The 16,959-nt window shown below is 42.3% G+C and overlaps 1 long non-coding RNA gene across 1 annotated transcript in view; it reads left to right on the top strand.

The window, feature by feature from the left end:
- The first annotated feature begins 202 nt into the window (after positions 1-202).
- Positions 203-16,959, top strand: part of LOC145524784 (uncharacterized) — a 211,193-nt gene continuing 194,436 nt past the window's right edge. The window contains exon 1 of the long non-coding RNA XR_014067837.1: positions 203-466. This is a non-coding gene — a long non-coding RNA (uncharacterized LOC145524784). The remainder of the gene's footprint in view (positions 467-16,959) is intronic.

Genomic DNA, 16,959 nt, shown 5'->3' with positions numbered 1-16,959 from the left:
ATCAGGTAATCCTAGTCCTCTCTGCTCTGATTGGTTGGACCAATCAACTGACCCTATTCTGGCCAATGAGATAAAAGGGCTGCTCTGGACCGGGTTTTCTCTTTTGTCATAAATGAGAGGAAAAGGGGTTGATGGTTTCGCCTTTTCTTCTCACCTCTGAATGTGTTTTTTGAGGTGATAGTGGTTAGAACCGGAGAAGGAATGGCACCCCACTCAAGTGTTCTTACCTGGAGAATCCCACGGATGGGGGAGCCTGGTGGGCTGCCGTCTCTGGGGTCGCACAGAGTCGGACATGACTGAAGCGACTTAGCAGCAGCAGCAGTGGTTAGAGCTTGAGGGACAGTATTTCTAACTCCGTGAGGATGAAATGGAGTGCACGAACGGAACAGGGGTAGGTTCTGAACGACACCTTGGAGCAACAGAACCAATTGCACTGCAGAGTTTTCTGGGCTCCTCGTTCTGTGAGGTAAGCATGCCTGTTTCAGGCACCTTTGGTTGGTCATTAATTACCAGCACCTGAAAAAAAAAGCCTTGTTCGATAGATCTCTCAATAAAGTCAGGTACAAATCCTTAAAGAAACAGCATAGGGAGGTTATCAGGCCAGGGGAAATCAGGAGGCTTTTTCCTACAGGAGGTAAACTTTGAGTTGATTTTGAAGAACAGGTGGAAATCCACGAGGTAGCAACGCAGGGAGATTCATCCACGTGGAGGAAGGGTGTGTGGAATGGATTGAGGCAGATAGCACCTGCACCCAATAGACTAATTCACGGTTTTGAGGTATGCACAGTATTCTAGAATTTCAGTGGAATGGATTCATGGCATTTGTAGTTTTAGCATTCATTTACAAGTGATCTTTCAGTTCAGTTCATTTGCTCAGTGGTGTCTGACTCTTTGCGACCCATGGACTGCAGCACACCAGGCCTCCCTGTCCATCACCAGCTCCCAGAGTTTACTCAAACTCATGTCCATTGAGTTGGTGATGCCATCCAGCCATCTCATCCTCTGTTTTCCCCTTCTCCTCCCACCTTCAATCTTTCCCAGCATCAGGGTCTTTTCAAATGAGTCAGTTCTTCGCATCAGGTGGCCAAAGGATTGGAATTTCAGCTTCAGCATCAGTCCTTCCGATGAATATTCAGGACTGATTTCCTTTAGGATGGGCTGGTTGGATCTCCTTGCTGTCCGAGGGACTTGCAAGAGTCTTTTCCAACACCACAGTTCAAAAGCATCCATTCTTCTGCTTTCTTTATAGTCCAACTCTCACATCCATACATGACCACTGGAGAAACCATAGCCTTGACTAGATGGACCTTTGTTGGCAAAGTAATGTCTCTGTTTTTTAATATGCTGTCTAGGTTGGTCATAACTTTTCTTTCAAGGAGTAAGCGTCTTTTAATTTCATGGCTTCAGTCACCATCTGCAGTGATTTTGGAGCCCCCCCCCCAAATAAAATGATCTTTAAAGGCCTTTAATTATGTGTATAATCTGTAATGTACAATAACCTGTGATTGGTTCATGACTTGAATCTAAACCTTGGTAGTTTTCAGTCTCGGAGCAGACTGTGTCCTGTGGGCAGTGAGTGAGTCTCAAGCAGACTAGGGAGCAGAGAGTGAAGCTTCCCAGTTTTTGGCCAATAACTCAGTAACTTTTACTAAACATTAGATATTGGTTTCCTTGGTTAGCCTTGCTCATTTGAGAAGAAGGTGTCAGGATGGGATTAAGCATGCAAGGAGTTTAATTAGGAAACTGCTTTGGGAGAGGGAGCTGGATGAGGCCATCAGGCTGAGGATGGGTGTTCATGCAGAGAGACAAGAACCCGAGGGAAGGTTGGATGGAAGTGCCCTAGACACTGTCCACCCTAAGAAGGTCCCCAGAGACCCTCTGAAAAGTTCCCCGTCTCCCAGGAACAGGCCTGCCTCAGTGTTCCTGACCCACACAAAGCAGCCAGTGGGAAGCATGATTCATGGCACACATGAAAATGGATTTCAGAGCAGCTGGGGTCATTGTCTGTTAAACTCCCTGCAGTTGGAGGTTGAGGGTAGTCTTTCTTTACCAATTTTTTTCTGGTTTTTTTTTGGGGTGAACCCTACTAAGACTGATGATGGAAGTAAAAAGAAAATAGCTAAAATATCTGTACCTTTTATAGGAAAAATTGGGTCATTTTTTGGGTCATGGAATTCTTTCAGAATTTGATTTCAAATACTGACTCTATCCCAAGAAAAATTTACATGAACAAAAGGGCCTCTGGTCTAGCATGACTCCTCCATCTCGAGTTTCTATATTCTCAGCTTCTCCGTGGCTCAGTTCCCCAAAATTGTGTCTGCGGCCCCACTGTAGCTTTCCACTTGCTGAGATCTCAACTTTTATCAATTGCTGGTGCGACTTTTGGTATGAACTCATGGGTTCAATAGCTACATATGTATTTTTCTCTTGTGAGGTATGTCACCTTAGAATACTTCTGGCTTGCTTTTCAGGCTCTCTTGGGTACACTTCCTGATCTCTGAACTCTCTGAATCCTTGCTGAGTGTTTATTTCTACAACATTCACAGGATGAGATGGCTTCTGTGTTTAGATCTTGACCATCACCTTGCCCACTTTGTTAGTTAGGACCTCTTCTTTCTTTCCTCTCTTGTATGGTCCTTTTTTCTGAAATATGAAGTTAGTACTCTGAACTGTGATTTTGATTCTATCCTTAATGCTCAAGGGTATATACCCTTTTATATGTTCCTGCCAATCCCTGTGCTCACATAATTGGGAAAATCAAATATACAATACATACATACACATCCTCTCACATGTAGTATTAAAAATACATATGTGGATGATTTTTGTTGTTTAGGATAGTTATGTTCTACAAAGTTGCTCTGAACACTGAACTAGAGAATATAGAACCACCGCATAGAGGGGATGTTTGTATATAGATGCACATATCATACATAGATTGTAATCTTAAATGCTGAGCACAATTAGTAATCTTTATTTTACAAAAGAGAAAATGAGGTTCAGAGTGTGAAGTTGACTTGCCTGAGTGAACAATATTTTGACACCCTACACGTGCCTACAAATGACCATTAAAGCATGCAAGTATTGATTTTAGTGGTATAGATAGATTTTAGCCAGTAGGCAAATTTGTAGGTATGGAATCTACAAACGATGAGGATTGACTGTACGAGGTAAAAAATAAATTGAAAAATTCAAAATGCAAAAGGGCAGACAATGAAAAGTCTGTCTCTTCTTTTCTACCCTCAGAGCCCTCTCTTCTCCCTGCTCCCCAGTCCTGAGGGAACTGCTATCATCAATCTCTTATTGATCCTTTCAGAGGATCCTCGTAATAGCACGTTGGGCAAAATGACTGGTTAAAAATAGGGGATTTGAATTCTAACAGATCTAGCCTCAAAAAAATGTGCACACATTCGGGCGAGTAAGTTATTCAAACTCTCTAGACCTCAGTTTCCTCAAGTCTAAAATGGAGGTAATAAAAAAAAAATAAAATAAAATGGAGGTAATAATCTCACTTGCTGGGCGGGCCTCAGTGAGAGGATTAAACTTTCACATATGCAAAGTACTTGTCACTGAAAACGGCTTGTGTGATCACCATGGTGTCTACCTGCAGAGCCCACAAGCCTCCCACGGCTTCCCACAGCCTCTGACCTCCACGCTGTGGTAGTGATTTTCCCTCTCCCACTGCCTGTGACCAGCCCACATGTCCTTAACTTTGAGTTCAAGTTCACAGTGAAGAATTTGGCTGGAGGGGGAGGATCATTGATTAACTAGCAGTTTTGTGCGAATCAGACTAGTGAGAGCATTTATGGAAAGGGTCATCCAGATTTTTTTTTAAAGGACTGGTATCAGTTGGGGTTTAACTTTAGCTACAGCCAAAACCAGAGAGGGGAGAAAGGAAGATACAATCTGAAGGAGGAGAGGCATTTCCTGATTCAGATTAATAGAAAAGTGTGGCCTCAGTACGATTATACTCAGTGTATGCACTCAGTGACACACAAGTATTCTTTCCTTTTCTCTAGTGGATGTCTTCCTTCTTAAGTGGAAAACCCAGTTTCCTCCCAGGAAAATGAAATACTCTGCCTTTCCAAATAAATTTCAGGCATCAATCCTGCTTTAAATGGTCTGTGTGGAAGTGGTTCTCTTGAGAGAATCAAAACACATTTTCCTCCTGCAAATTAAAATTATTTTTCAGTTACACATATATTTTCATGTATTAGATATGCCACTGTTGGCAGAGCCTTTAGGAAGGATTAACATAGGAACTGCTATCTACTTAAAAAAAAAAATGGAGGGCTTTATCTGACTCAAATTTTTCCTGCAGTCAATCAGGCAGCATATAAGTAAATGTAAAAATAAAATAGAAGACTGTGTCATGGGGAAATAGAGTCTGTACTTGAATTGTTTATCTGCTTTATGTTCCCAGGCAAAGCTGTCTGGAGCTTGGTTGTTTCCGTATGTGCTTGGAATACTGATATTTCCCTGCTTTGTAGTGTGTGTCTTGAAGATTTAATTCCTTTTGACTTCAAAGGGGAAAATGATAGCATATACATCAAGTTTCTGTTTTGAGGAGGGTTTCAGAAGCGTCTCTGCTTTTTTAGAGAAAATAAAAGCACTCTGTCTGCTTACTTGCTCAGGAGCAGCTACTCTCATAAATGTGAACTCAGATTTCTCACAGTTTTATGTTTCAAGTTCGGAACAGACTGTCTAAAACAGCCTTGTGCCTTTTCCGTATCCTTTAACATTTCATAAGTATGTAGCCTCAAAACACTTAAGTTGAAATTATGGTAAGTAAAATTTATTTTTGTCATCAAACAAGTTAATTCTTCTTTTCCATTTTCAAAGTCTTTGCTCTGGACCTATATACTTGGAAATGTGGGAGCCTTTTATGACTCTGCTCCCTAGAAATTCTGACTGCAAATATGAACATGGAGGTATTCACTGCCTGCCCCCAGCTCCATATCAAGGTGTGGGAAGAAGTGAGTCATTAGATACTGTGAAAACTTTTTCCTGACCCAGTTAGCCTCACTAAAGTTAATTCTTTCTTGGCAGTCTGTGTGTGCCTGTGTGCTTAGTTGCGTCCAACCCTTTGTGACCCCATGGACTGTAGCTCGCCAGGTTCCTCTGTCTGTGGGAGTTTCCAGGCAAGAATACTGGAGTGGGTTGCCCTTTCCTCCTCCAGGGGATCCTCCCCACCCAGGGATCAAACCTGTGTCTCCTGCATTGACAGGTGGATTCTTTACCTCTGCACCACCTGGGAAGCCCTTGGCAGTTTGAAAGTGAGAGGGTAACAAGTAGGAAGGCCAGAGGTCCCCAAGCAGCAGGAGGAGTAAACTGCAAGAGGCAGATGTTTTATTCATTTTCTACACAAAAATAAAACAGGCTTCTTTTAATTCTATGTTGAGGACACCTGGTTCTCCCTTGAGCTAACCAATGCGATTTTCTTATGGAAATGTTTTTCTTAAGCTATGTTAATGAAACTATATATTTGCTTTGGATTCTGCCTTTCTTCAAAATGGTTCCGCTAAGATTCAGTTCAGTTCAGTAGCTCAGTCCTGACCTTCTCTTTTCGACCCCATGGACTGCAGTATGCCAGACCTCCCTGTCCATCACCAACTCTCGGAGTTTACTCAAACTCATGTCCATTGAGTCGGTGATGCCATCCAACCATCTCATCCTCTGTCATCCCCTTTTCCTCTCACCTTCAATCTTTCCCAGCATCAGTGTCTTTTTAAATGAGTACATTCTTCCCATCAGGTGGCCAACAAATTGGGAGTTTCAGCTTCAGCATCAGTCCTTCCAATGAATATTCAGGACTGATTTCTTTTAGGATGGACTGGTTGGATCTCCTTGCTGTCTGAGGGACTCTCAAGAGTCTTTTCCAACACCATAGTTCAAAAGCATCAGTTCTTTAGTGCTCAGCTTTCTTTATAGTCCAACTCTCACATCCATGCATGACTACTGGAAAAACCAAAGCTTTGATGAGATGGACCTTTGTTGGCCAAGTAATGTTTCTGCTTTTCATTTTATTTTTTTTTAAGATTTTGAAACTTTTTATTAAAATATTATGAATTAAGGTTTTTATAAAATTCAAGCTTTTAAGTATCACATTGTATTTTTAGGTTTTTTTGGGGGGGTTGTTTGTTTTTTTGTATATTGTCTTTTCATTTTATTGATGGTTTCTTTTGTTGTGCAAAAGCTTTTTAGTTTGGTTGTTTGTTTTTTTTTTTATAAATTTATTTATTTTAGTTGGGGGCTAATTACTTTACAATATTGTAATAGTTTTTGCCATACATTGACATGAATCAGCCATGGGTTTACATGTGTTCCCCTTCCTGGACCCCCCACCCACCTCCCTCCCCATCCCATCCCTCTGGGTCATCCCGTTGCCCCGGCCCTGAGCCCTTGTCTCATGCATCGAACATGGAATGGTGTTCTGTTTCACATATGATAATATACATGTTTCAATGCTATTCTCCCAGAACGTCCCACCCTCACCTTCTCCCTCAGAGTCCATAAAATTGTTCTATGCATCTGTGTCTCTTATTCTGTCTCGCATATAGGGTTATCGTTACCATCTTTAAAATTCCATATATATGCATTAGTATACTGTTTATTGTTGTTTTTCTTTCTGGCTTACTTCACTCTGTATAATGGGCTCCAGTTTCATCCATCTCAATAGAACCGATTCAAATGTATTTTTTTTTAATGGCTGAGTAATATTCCATTGTGTATATGTACCACAGCTTCCTTATCCATTCGTCTGCTGATGGACATCTAGGTTGCTTCCATGTCCTGGCTATTGTAAACAGTGCTGCGATGAACATTGGGGTACACGCGTCTCTTTCAATTCTGGTTTCCTTGGTGTATATGCCCAGCAGTGGGATTGCTGGGCCATATGGCAGTTCTATTCCCAGTTTTTTAAGGAATCTCCACACTCTTCTCCATAGTGGCTGTACTAGTTTGCATTCCCACCAACAGTGTAAGAGGGTTCCCTTTTCTCCACACCCTCTCCAGCATTTATTGCTTGTAGACTTTTGGATAGCAGCCATTCTGACTGGTGTGAAATGATTGTTTCTGCTTTTTAATATGATGTCTAGGTTGGTCATAACTTTGCTTCCAAGAAGTAAGTGTCTTTTAATTTTATGGCAGCAATCACCATCTGCAGTGATTTTGGAGCCCCCCAAAATAAAGTCTGCCAATGTTTCCACTCTTTCCCCATCTATTTGCCATGAAGTGATGGGACTGGATGCCATGATCTTAGTTTTTTGAGTGTTAAGCTTTAAGTCAACTTTTGCACTCTCCTCTTTCAGTTTCATCAAGAGGCTCTTTAGTTCTTCTTTACTTTCTGCCATAAGGGTGGTGTCATCTGCATAACTGAGGTTATTGATATTTCTCCTGGTGATCTTAATTCCAGCTTGTGTTTCTTCCAGCCCAGTATTTCTCATGATGTACTCTGCAAATAAGTTAAATAAGCAGGGTGACAATATACAGCCTTGACGTACTCCTTTCCTGATTTGGAACCAGTTTTGTTGTTCCATGCCCGGTTCTAACTGTTGCTTCTTGACCTGCATACAGATTTCTCAAGACGCAGATCAGGTGGTCTGGTATTCCCATCTCTTGAAGAATTTTCCACAGTTTATTGTGATCCACATAGTCAAAGGCTTTGGCGTAGTCAATAAAGCAGAAATAGATGTTTTTTCTGGAACTCTCTCGCTTTTTCAATGATCCAACAGATGTTGGCAATTTGATCTCTGGTTCCTCTGCCTTTTCTAAATCCAGCTTAATCATCTGGAAGTTCATGGTTCATGTACTGTTGAAGCCTGGCTTGGAGAATTTTGAGCATTACTTTGCTAGTGTGTGAGATAAGTGCCATTGTGCAGTAGTTTGAGCATTCTTTGGCATTGCCTTTCTTTGGGATTTGAGTGAAAACTGACCTTTACCAGTCCGGTGGCCACTACTGAGTTTTCCAACTTTGCTGACATATTGAGTGCAGCACTTTCACAGCATCATCTTTTAGGATTTTAAATAGCTTGGCTGGAATTCCATCACCTCCACTAGCTTTGTTCATAGTGATGCTTCCTGAGGCCCACTTGACTTCACATTCCAGGATGTCTGGCTCTAGGTGAGTGATCACACCATCATGAATATCTGGGTTGTGAAGATCTTTTTTGTACAGTTCTGTGTGTTCTTGCCACCTCTTCTTAATCTCTTCTGCTTCTGTTATGTCCATACCATTTCTGTCCTTAATTGTGCCCATCTTTGCATGAAATGTTCCCTTATTATCTCTAATTTTCTTGAGATCTCTAGTCTTTCCCATTCTGTTGTTTTCCTCTATTTCTTTGCATTGATCGTTGTGGAAGGCTTTCTTATCTCTGTTTGCTATTCTTTGGAACTCTGCTTTCTTTCCTTTTCTCCTTTGCTTTTGGTTCTCTTCTTTTCACAGCTATTTGTAAGGCCTCCTCAGAAAACCATTTTGCCTTGTTGCATTTCTTTTTCTTGGGGATAGTCTTGAACACTGCCTCTTGTACAATGTTACGAACCTCCATCCATAATTCTTCAGGCACTCTATTAGATATAATCCCTTGAATCTATTTGTCACTTCCACTGTATAATTGTAAGGGATTTGATTTAGGTCATACCTGAATGGTCTAGTGGTTTTCCCTACTTTCTTCAATTTAAGTCTGAATTTGGCGTTAAGGAGTTCATGATCTGAGCCACAGTCAGCCCCCCGTCTTGTTTTTGCTGACTGTATAGAGCTTCTCCATCTTTGGCTGCAAAGAATGTAATCAGTCTGATTTTGGTATTGACCATCTGGTGATGTCCATGTGTAGAGTCTTCTCTTGTGTTGTTGGAAGAGGGTGTTTGTTATGACCAGTGCATTCTCTTGGCAAAACTCTATTAGGCTTTGCCCTGCTTCATTCTATACTCCAAGGCCAAATTTGCCTGTTACCCCAGGTATTTCTTGACTTCCTGCTTTTGCATTCCAGTCCCCTATAAAGAAAAGGACATCTTTTTTGGGGTGTTAGTTCTAGAAGGTCTTGTAAGTCTGCATAGAACCATTCAACTTCAACTTCCTCAGCATTACCGGTCAGGGCATAGACTTGGATTTCCGTGATATTGAATGGTTTGCCTTGGAAACAAACAGAGATCATTCTGTCATTTTTGAGATTGCATCCAAGTACTGCATTTCAGACTCCTTTGTTGACTATGATGGCTACTCCATTTCTTATAAGGGATTCTTGCCCACAGTAGTAGATATAATGGTTATCCGCTTAAGGTTAACTTTTTTCTTTTCTGAAACCTTGGACTGATAATGACTGAACAAACCAGTATTCATGTCAATTGTTTTATGGCCGGTGGGGGTGGGGGGTGTTGGGCGGGGGGAGTGGGGATGACACATCTAGGTGCCATCCTGTCTCAGAAATACATATTGTGGGAGAGGGGCCTGGTGAACCTCCCTTAGTCTTGAGGTGTCTCTCTTATCTGATTAATAGCTTTCTAACAGCCATAAAACACCTTGCTAAAAAGTAGGAAGGAGGCACTCTTTCTGTCCCCTTCTGATGTCTTGTCAGATGCTTTCCCTATCTGTTACACTTTAATAAAACTTTGCTACACAAAAAGCTCCAGGTAGTCAAGTCTTATCTCTGACCCTGAATCGAAATCCTCTCCTCTGGAGGTCGTGAATCCTGGCATAACACATGGCTTGCAGCAGCAACCTTTCATAAGCTCGACATAACCATTCACAAATACTTGGCAGATCTCAATGAGATGAACAAGAAATTCTCCCTCTTCATTTAGCTCTATTTTAAAACAGAAAATTAATAGATCATTAAAATAATAATTTTCTAATTTCTTCCTATCTCAATAAAATTTATTATTCTCTGCTCCATAACTGGAATTTTCCCTCACGTTAATCCCCTTAATAGGGGGAAAAAAAAGTTCCCCTACCCATGCCAAATGATGATTTCATGAGACCAAGTTGCAACCAATAGCTGAAAAGGGGGAAATATGGTTCTTGTTCTTGGGATGCTTACTATTTGGCTAGTGAGAACACACATGGAATTATTTGCAGTGATAGAGAAGTGATAAATGTGGTTGTGGTTTAGATAAGTGGTTCTCAACTTGTTTTTTCTGCTACCACACACATGTAACTCGAAGTTCATGGATGTATGCACACCCATGGGTATAATCATGGTCAAATGCAATTCTTTAGGAAGTAGCTGTAACCCCACTCCTCTCTCTCCTGTTCATGAAAACAGAATGCAAGTGAATAAGCAGGCTAGTATTTAAAGAATATCCTTAAACTTGCATTTCTTTAAAATGCCAGTTTTTAAAAACTTTGTTAGTTTGTCATAGTAATGAATTGCTTGCAGTTCATTTCCTAACTGACTGCCCATACAGTTCAGATGTTGAAAGGTGCTGATTTCTGTGATAACTGGTGCTTGGATTTATAATATTGCTGAGATCTGGCCCCACAAACACTCACACAAATGCAAAGTTATCAGTCTGTTAGTATGTCTGTCTCAGGCTGAGGACAACCTGCACACCTGAGCATAGTTTCTTGCGATTAACACTGTTGAGTTTCTAGAGAAACACTCCCCTGTGTCTGTTGCCCCATATGCTTCATGTCCCATATCTGAATGCTGTGGAAACTTAGAGCTGGTGTTCCTGCTGACATCAGAGAATGACACTCCTTCAGAGCTCAGAATTTCAGTGGCAGAAGTGCTTAGAGATGCCAGACCCATTCACTTGGGACATGAGTATCTCTTCCCAGTAGCCCCTGAACGGGAGCCTGACCATGTGACTAATTTTGTCCATTTAAATAATGAGAAGGGACATATGTCACTTCTAGGTGGAGCTCTGTGAGCTGTCACATGTTCCACTGTTGCTGTTCTCCTTTTGCTGTGAGAGCAGCGCTCGCTTCCCAGATGAAGGGCTACCCTGGAATGCAAAAGGTGTGGAGTTGAACTGAAATGCATCTGCAGTGAGCAGATGTGAGCAAGAATAGCACCTTCGTTATAAACCACAGAGGTTATGAGATCATATTTTGTTTGTGTGTTTTCAACCAGTCATAAGCTGCTGCTGACAAGTGCTCAGTCATATCCTGATTCTTTGCAATTCCATGGACTGTAGCCGGCCAGGCTCCTCTGTCCATGGGATTTTTCCAGGCAAGAATACTGGAGTGGGTTGCCATTTCTTTCTCCAAATCATAAATTAGCTGATTGATTATATATGGTGTCATGGGAATTTCATCAGTTTTCTATAGTCTTGGTTTCAAGTTTGATCTTTGCCATTTTATGGGCATGTTCCTTCAGTAAGAACTCAGTTTTCTCATCAACAAGTTGGGAATAAAAATAATTTTCTTTTTTTACCATAACAATAAGGATCAGTTAAAACTATTTTCTAACTGAAAATGCATATTTTGTGAACAAAATATATGAAAGCAAGGAGCAACTTCTCCCAGAAGGAAACGATTTTAAGCATGAGGAAGATCCTAAGTTCCTAATCCACTGACCTCTGTTCCTTACTCACTCTGAAGGTGTAAAAACTAACTATGCAGGTTTGGTGGGTACTAACTCTTAGAAAAGTATCTATCTGAGCAGCTTGCATGTAGCAGAAGCTCAATACATGGCAGCTACTATTACTGTAAGAACTTGGCTTCTCCTCTGTTGTAATTCATGGTATTTAAACAATAATGTTATTCAACATTTTAAGGGTTTACACATTTAAAGCATGTGACAGCTGTTGCTTACTTGGCTGTTTTTCTTCCTGAACATGGATCTTCTTTAGAAAAGGACCGATTCATCTTTCCATCCTTGGCTCTAGCATATAAAAGGTGTTTAAATAACACTTGGATGTAACAAAAATTTGAAGTTTAATTCTAGCTGTTTTAAAATAATAAAGGTAAGAATATTTAAAATGTTAGCATTTTTCAAGGTGTGATCTGAGATCTGCATCAGAAACTTGGGGGATGGGGTTGCGTGGGGGTATGGGGGGAAACTGCTTGTTAAAATGCCGGTTCCAGACCTACTCAGTCACAATCTCTGAGGTGAGGGGGTTGGTGGTCAAGGATTTTAATAGGGATTCCAGTTGACTCCTGGAAATGCTGAATTTTTGAGAATTGCTTTTCCAATGATAGAAAGCTCATAACAAGAAAGACCCACTGGCAGTGGTGTGAAAACCAACTAGAAAGCTTGTGCAAATGTAGATTCAGTGAACTCCCCTCAGACTTTAAGATCCAGTGGGTCTGTGGTGGAGGCCAGGAATCTGCTTTTTCACCAAACATCCGTTCTGTGCCCCTTCCCCCTGACCCCGGATACAGTGCTGCTGCAGGTGTCTGAACTTTAAGCTTTGAGAAACAGAAACAAAGGATCAGCTTTGATCCTGATTTGATCACTGCTACTCTCATGTTGATTTTGTGTTCTTGCATTTAACTGAAAAGTGATGAATATTTACAAGTCTCTCTGTCTGGATTTCACCAACACCAGGCTGTGATCATGGGGAAAGCATGGATAGCATGTGATTCTTTTGGCTGTGGTTTGTGGGGAGGGATCTGTGAAGTGCTTGAAGTTGACCCCAGAGTGACCCATGTTGCCCCTGTCTAGCATTAAGCATCAGTAAATATGTCCTTGAGATAGGTCAGTGTTACACCTGCCCGCAAAACTTGCTCAAGTGATGTAGATGGTGGTAACTATGCTCTTTAGTGCTTCCTGAGTCCTAGGCACTCTGCAGCTGAGCTGAGTTACCTAACTCCAGAGGAGATGGGAGCATGGGCATGATAACAATGGGGTTTTTGATTCGGGGGTTGGCAAAGAACACCGAAGTCCTGGAAGAGACTGACTCTTCGTTCCTTCTGTGGGGACATCTTCCACATCAGAAATGGGGACTGCCAATTGTTGTGTCAGGAAGCTCCCCTGGAGAAGGAAATGGCAACCCACTCCAGTATTCTTGCCAGGAAAACCTCATGGACAGAGGATCCTGGCAGGCTATAGTCCATGGGGTCACAAAGAGTCAGACATGACTGAAGCGACTGAACACACATATACACACAAGTATATTGTATAGCAGCCTCTACCCTGGGGTGCACACAGTAGCTGGATCCTGGTGGGCTGGAGGCTGACTCTCATGGTTACCTGCCCTATGCACAGTTGTACTGCCAGCTTGTGTGTGTGTGTGTGTGTTGGGGCTGGAGTGTACAGAGGAGTCAGGGTGGGTGGATGTGTCTGACTCTGACCTCTCAGCAACCAGGCACATCCCGGGAGGGGGAGGGGGCCAGAGAACAGTGGTGGAATGTGAGCCCCACTCTGTGGGCTTGACCCAGTGGCCCCCATCTGAGGGCCACAGTGGATGCAGAGTGTGAGGAGGAGGGAAAAAGGCTGGGTTCCAGGGTGTCAGGATTCAGGCAGAGGTCTGAGAACCCATCAGGGAGCCTTGGGGAAGCACAAGAGGCAGGACTCTGTGTGAGCTGAGGCTCCAAATCATCAGTGCAAAACAAAGCCCAATTTGTAAAGCAATTCAGTATGGTAAGTAAAAAGCATTAAATACCATTGCTGGGCCCTTTTGGGTGAGGGATCCTGTGCAGCCACCTGGTCACAGGTGCCTGAAGCCAGCTCTGAGTCTGGGGACCAAGCCTTTTTGCTCCTCTCCCATAGAAACAAAGGGGATTTTGGGGTTGTCAGTTTTTCACAGGTGTTGAGGAGTCTCCTCATTGTTCTTGCATGGATAAAGCAAAACAAACTTCTGGACCAAAATAATATTGCAAAATAAATTTGCAAATCAGTACGTGTTTTTGTTCTTTTGCTCTATAAGTTTTTGTTCTTTTGTTTGTGTTTTGGTGATGAGCAATGATTACAAAGCGCTATTAAAGGTCTAAGTAACTTTTCCCTCTTTGTGGATCATTTAAGGGATTTTTTTTCTTTTTTTCCTTGAGAACTCCCTGTAGACTTCAGTCTTAGATGCCCACAGGGAACATGGTCTAATTCTAGGGAGATGACATCGGTTTCTTCTAAAAGAGACCACATGCGCATTTGATGTGGATATATAATATTTTCCACATGTGACCACAAAGCAGCCCAAATCCTCCATCACAGGAGACATGATTATGACTTTAAATAAACCCAGGGCAAACAGCAGGTGATGAGGGTAAGTAAAACTATGACTAGTAAGTTCTCCTTGCCTCTGAGGCTTCCATTTAATAATTAATACAACTTTAGAGGCCACTTAAAGATATTCTCTGGGGATTATATTGATAAGAGCAATGAGATGTACTGTGTATCATGGTTTTTCTTGTCAACTTGAAGACAATTTGCATGCTTTTTCTTGCTAAGTTGGAGTAGCATTGTGGCCTCATGTCTTTTCAAGGGGTGTGTGGCTATTGGGTGGAAATGACATTGGTTGGCCTTCATGCTTTCAGATTTTTTCATGGGAATAGAGGAAAAAAATTTTTTTCTGACTCCTGTGTTCCATGTAGTACTTTTTAAACTGAAGTGTCTTGAAGTTGTGTGGATACCAAGTAGATTTACAGTTAGAGATGCTGAATGGCACAATAGTGGTCATCTTCTAAGAGAAAGTAGATAGATAGGACAATACTGTTAACTCTTTGAAGTCTCTAGGATTTCGCAGAGATGGCTTCCAAGGGGGTTGGTTTCTTTGAGGAAAAGAAGGCAGAGTAGGGTAATTCTCTTCTGATGTTTGAGGATGAATGTCTGGTGTGCTGGAGAAGAGGAAGTGCTTTGTACTAATGATGTTCCCCTTCTTTTTTTCCACTGTAGCTTCATTTCCTTATTTCTTATTTTCTTTATTCCTTTGTCCATATTACTTGCTGACCTACTGTATATTTCCTTGATTATTTATTTCTTGTCTGTCACCTCTAGTAGAGTATAAAGAGCGTAATGGCACAGACTGTGTACTTCGTTCTCTTCTGTACACCCAGCCCCTAGCCCAGTGACTACAGTGACAATAATAGGTGACAGTAGCTAACATTGATTGCAGTGCTTGACAGTGCTCTAACCTACCTGACGTTGGTATCACTTGATCCTCACAATAGCCCTTGGAGATAAGTAATATTTTAATCCCTATTTTATAACGGGGAAAACTAAAGCCTAGAAAACTTGAGCGAATTTCCCAGAATTCACACTGTTGGTAAGTGGGAGAACAATGATTTGAACTGAGGCTGAGTGGCTCTGTCGTTTGCATCTAGAGCTTCACGGAGGCAGAAACCTTGACTGCCTGCTTTCCTCCACCCCCCAATACATACTGAGCTCTCAGTAAATATTTTCTGAATATATGAATGTTCAGCCTGAAGCGTGACATCCCTGTCCAGAGGAGGGGCAGTGGCCGTGGAAGACTGATGGTGCTGAGGTGAGCTACTGGGACTGGCTTCTTCTCAAGCAGCTGGGTGTGACTTGTTTTCAAGGATGATATCCCTCACACTTGTGAGGGGAACTTCATCATCTTCTGCCCACTCTTCCCTGACCTACATATGGGTTTCTGGGGACCAGGGGCTGTTCTGGGAGAAGCAGATCTGTCCATCCATCCAGGTAACTGCATTCCTCTGATGTGCAGCTGAGTCAGTGACATCGGTAGCACCTTCATGTCCCCAGATCAGTGTCCGGGATCTCATCCCTCAGCCTTATAAGTTGCTTAGCCCAAGAAGTGTGTGGTCTCCATTCCCTCAGGTTGTATTCATTTGATGTCATTTCCCTGGTCACTCAGACAGTAAAGAATCAGCCTGCGATGTGGAAGACCCAGGTTCAATCCCTGAGTTGGGAAGATCTTCTGGAGAAGGAAATGACAACCCACTCCAGTACCCTTCCATGGACAGAGCCTGGCAAGCTATAGCCATGGGGTAGCAAAGAGTCAAACACGACTGAACAACACACACACACACACACACACACACACACACACACACACACACACACACACACACACACACACACACAACACACACAACACACAACACACACACACACACACACACACACACACACACACACACACACACACACACACACACACACACACACACACACACACACACACACCTCTTCCTGGGGACAAGCCTTCCTCTTCCCTCTCTTTTTAAAAAATTTCTGGGTTAAAAAATTTTTTATTTATTTTTAGTTTTTGCTGGGCTGGGTCTTCGTTGCTGCACAAGAGCTTTCTGTATGTGTGCATGGGCATTGTGGGTGCTTTTCTTGTTGCAAAGCACAGGCTCTAGGTTTGCGGGATTCAGTAGTTGTGGTGCATGGGCTTAGTTGCCCCATGGCATGTGAAATCTTCCCAGACCAGGGATCGAACACATGTTGCCTGCATCGGCAGGTGGATTCTTAACCACTGGACCACCAGGGAAGTCCCTCTTCTCTTTTCTTTTATCAAACTAAAAATCCTCTGAGGTGTGTGTGTGTGTGTGCGTGTAAGTGGAGGAGGAAAGGAACAGGCTGAGCTGACTCCATCTTGAAAAAGAAGGAAACTCCATCTTACATTCCCAGTCAACTTTGGACTATGTGCCTGGTAGCCATGGAGATCACATACCTATGACCGAACAGGCCTCCTGGACTGATAGACACCAGATTCCATACCAAGATTTTCCTTCTCCGGAAAGAATGTAATAATCCCCTATGTAGTCAATCATCTTTGTAATCTTTATGCCACCCACTGGTGTAGGTTACAGTGTATAACCAGCTGACTCTTCTGATTATGAATCATGGCTGTAACCTGATTGTATCTCCCTTTAACATTTTCCAGGCTAGGTCTAAGGAATTTGGGGATGTGGGCTTGAGCACGTACACTTAAGGTATGTAAGTTTTCACAAAAGTTTGTCGGGGTCCCTGGCTAAAGAGGAGACTCTGCCTTGGACCCGCCGGTGTAATAAACTGCACTCCACTATCCACGTCCTTCTGAGTGAGTTTGTTTCCCAGAACGTTTGACTATAACCTAAGTATGTGTGAGAGAGAG

Source organism: Giraffa tippelskirchi, chromosome 10 (genome assembly GCF_054371585.1).
Source record: "Giraffa tippelskirchi isolate mGirTip1 chromosome 10, T2T-mGirTip1v1.2.pri, whole genome shotgun sequence".
NCBI classification, from domain to species: Eukaryota; Metazoa; Chordata; class Mammalia; order Artiodactyla; family Giraffidae; genus Giraffa; species Giraffa tippelskirchi.
The sequence above is the reverse complement of the archived record's forward strand: the minus strand, read 5'-3'. Positions and strand labels throughout refer to the sequence as shown.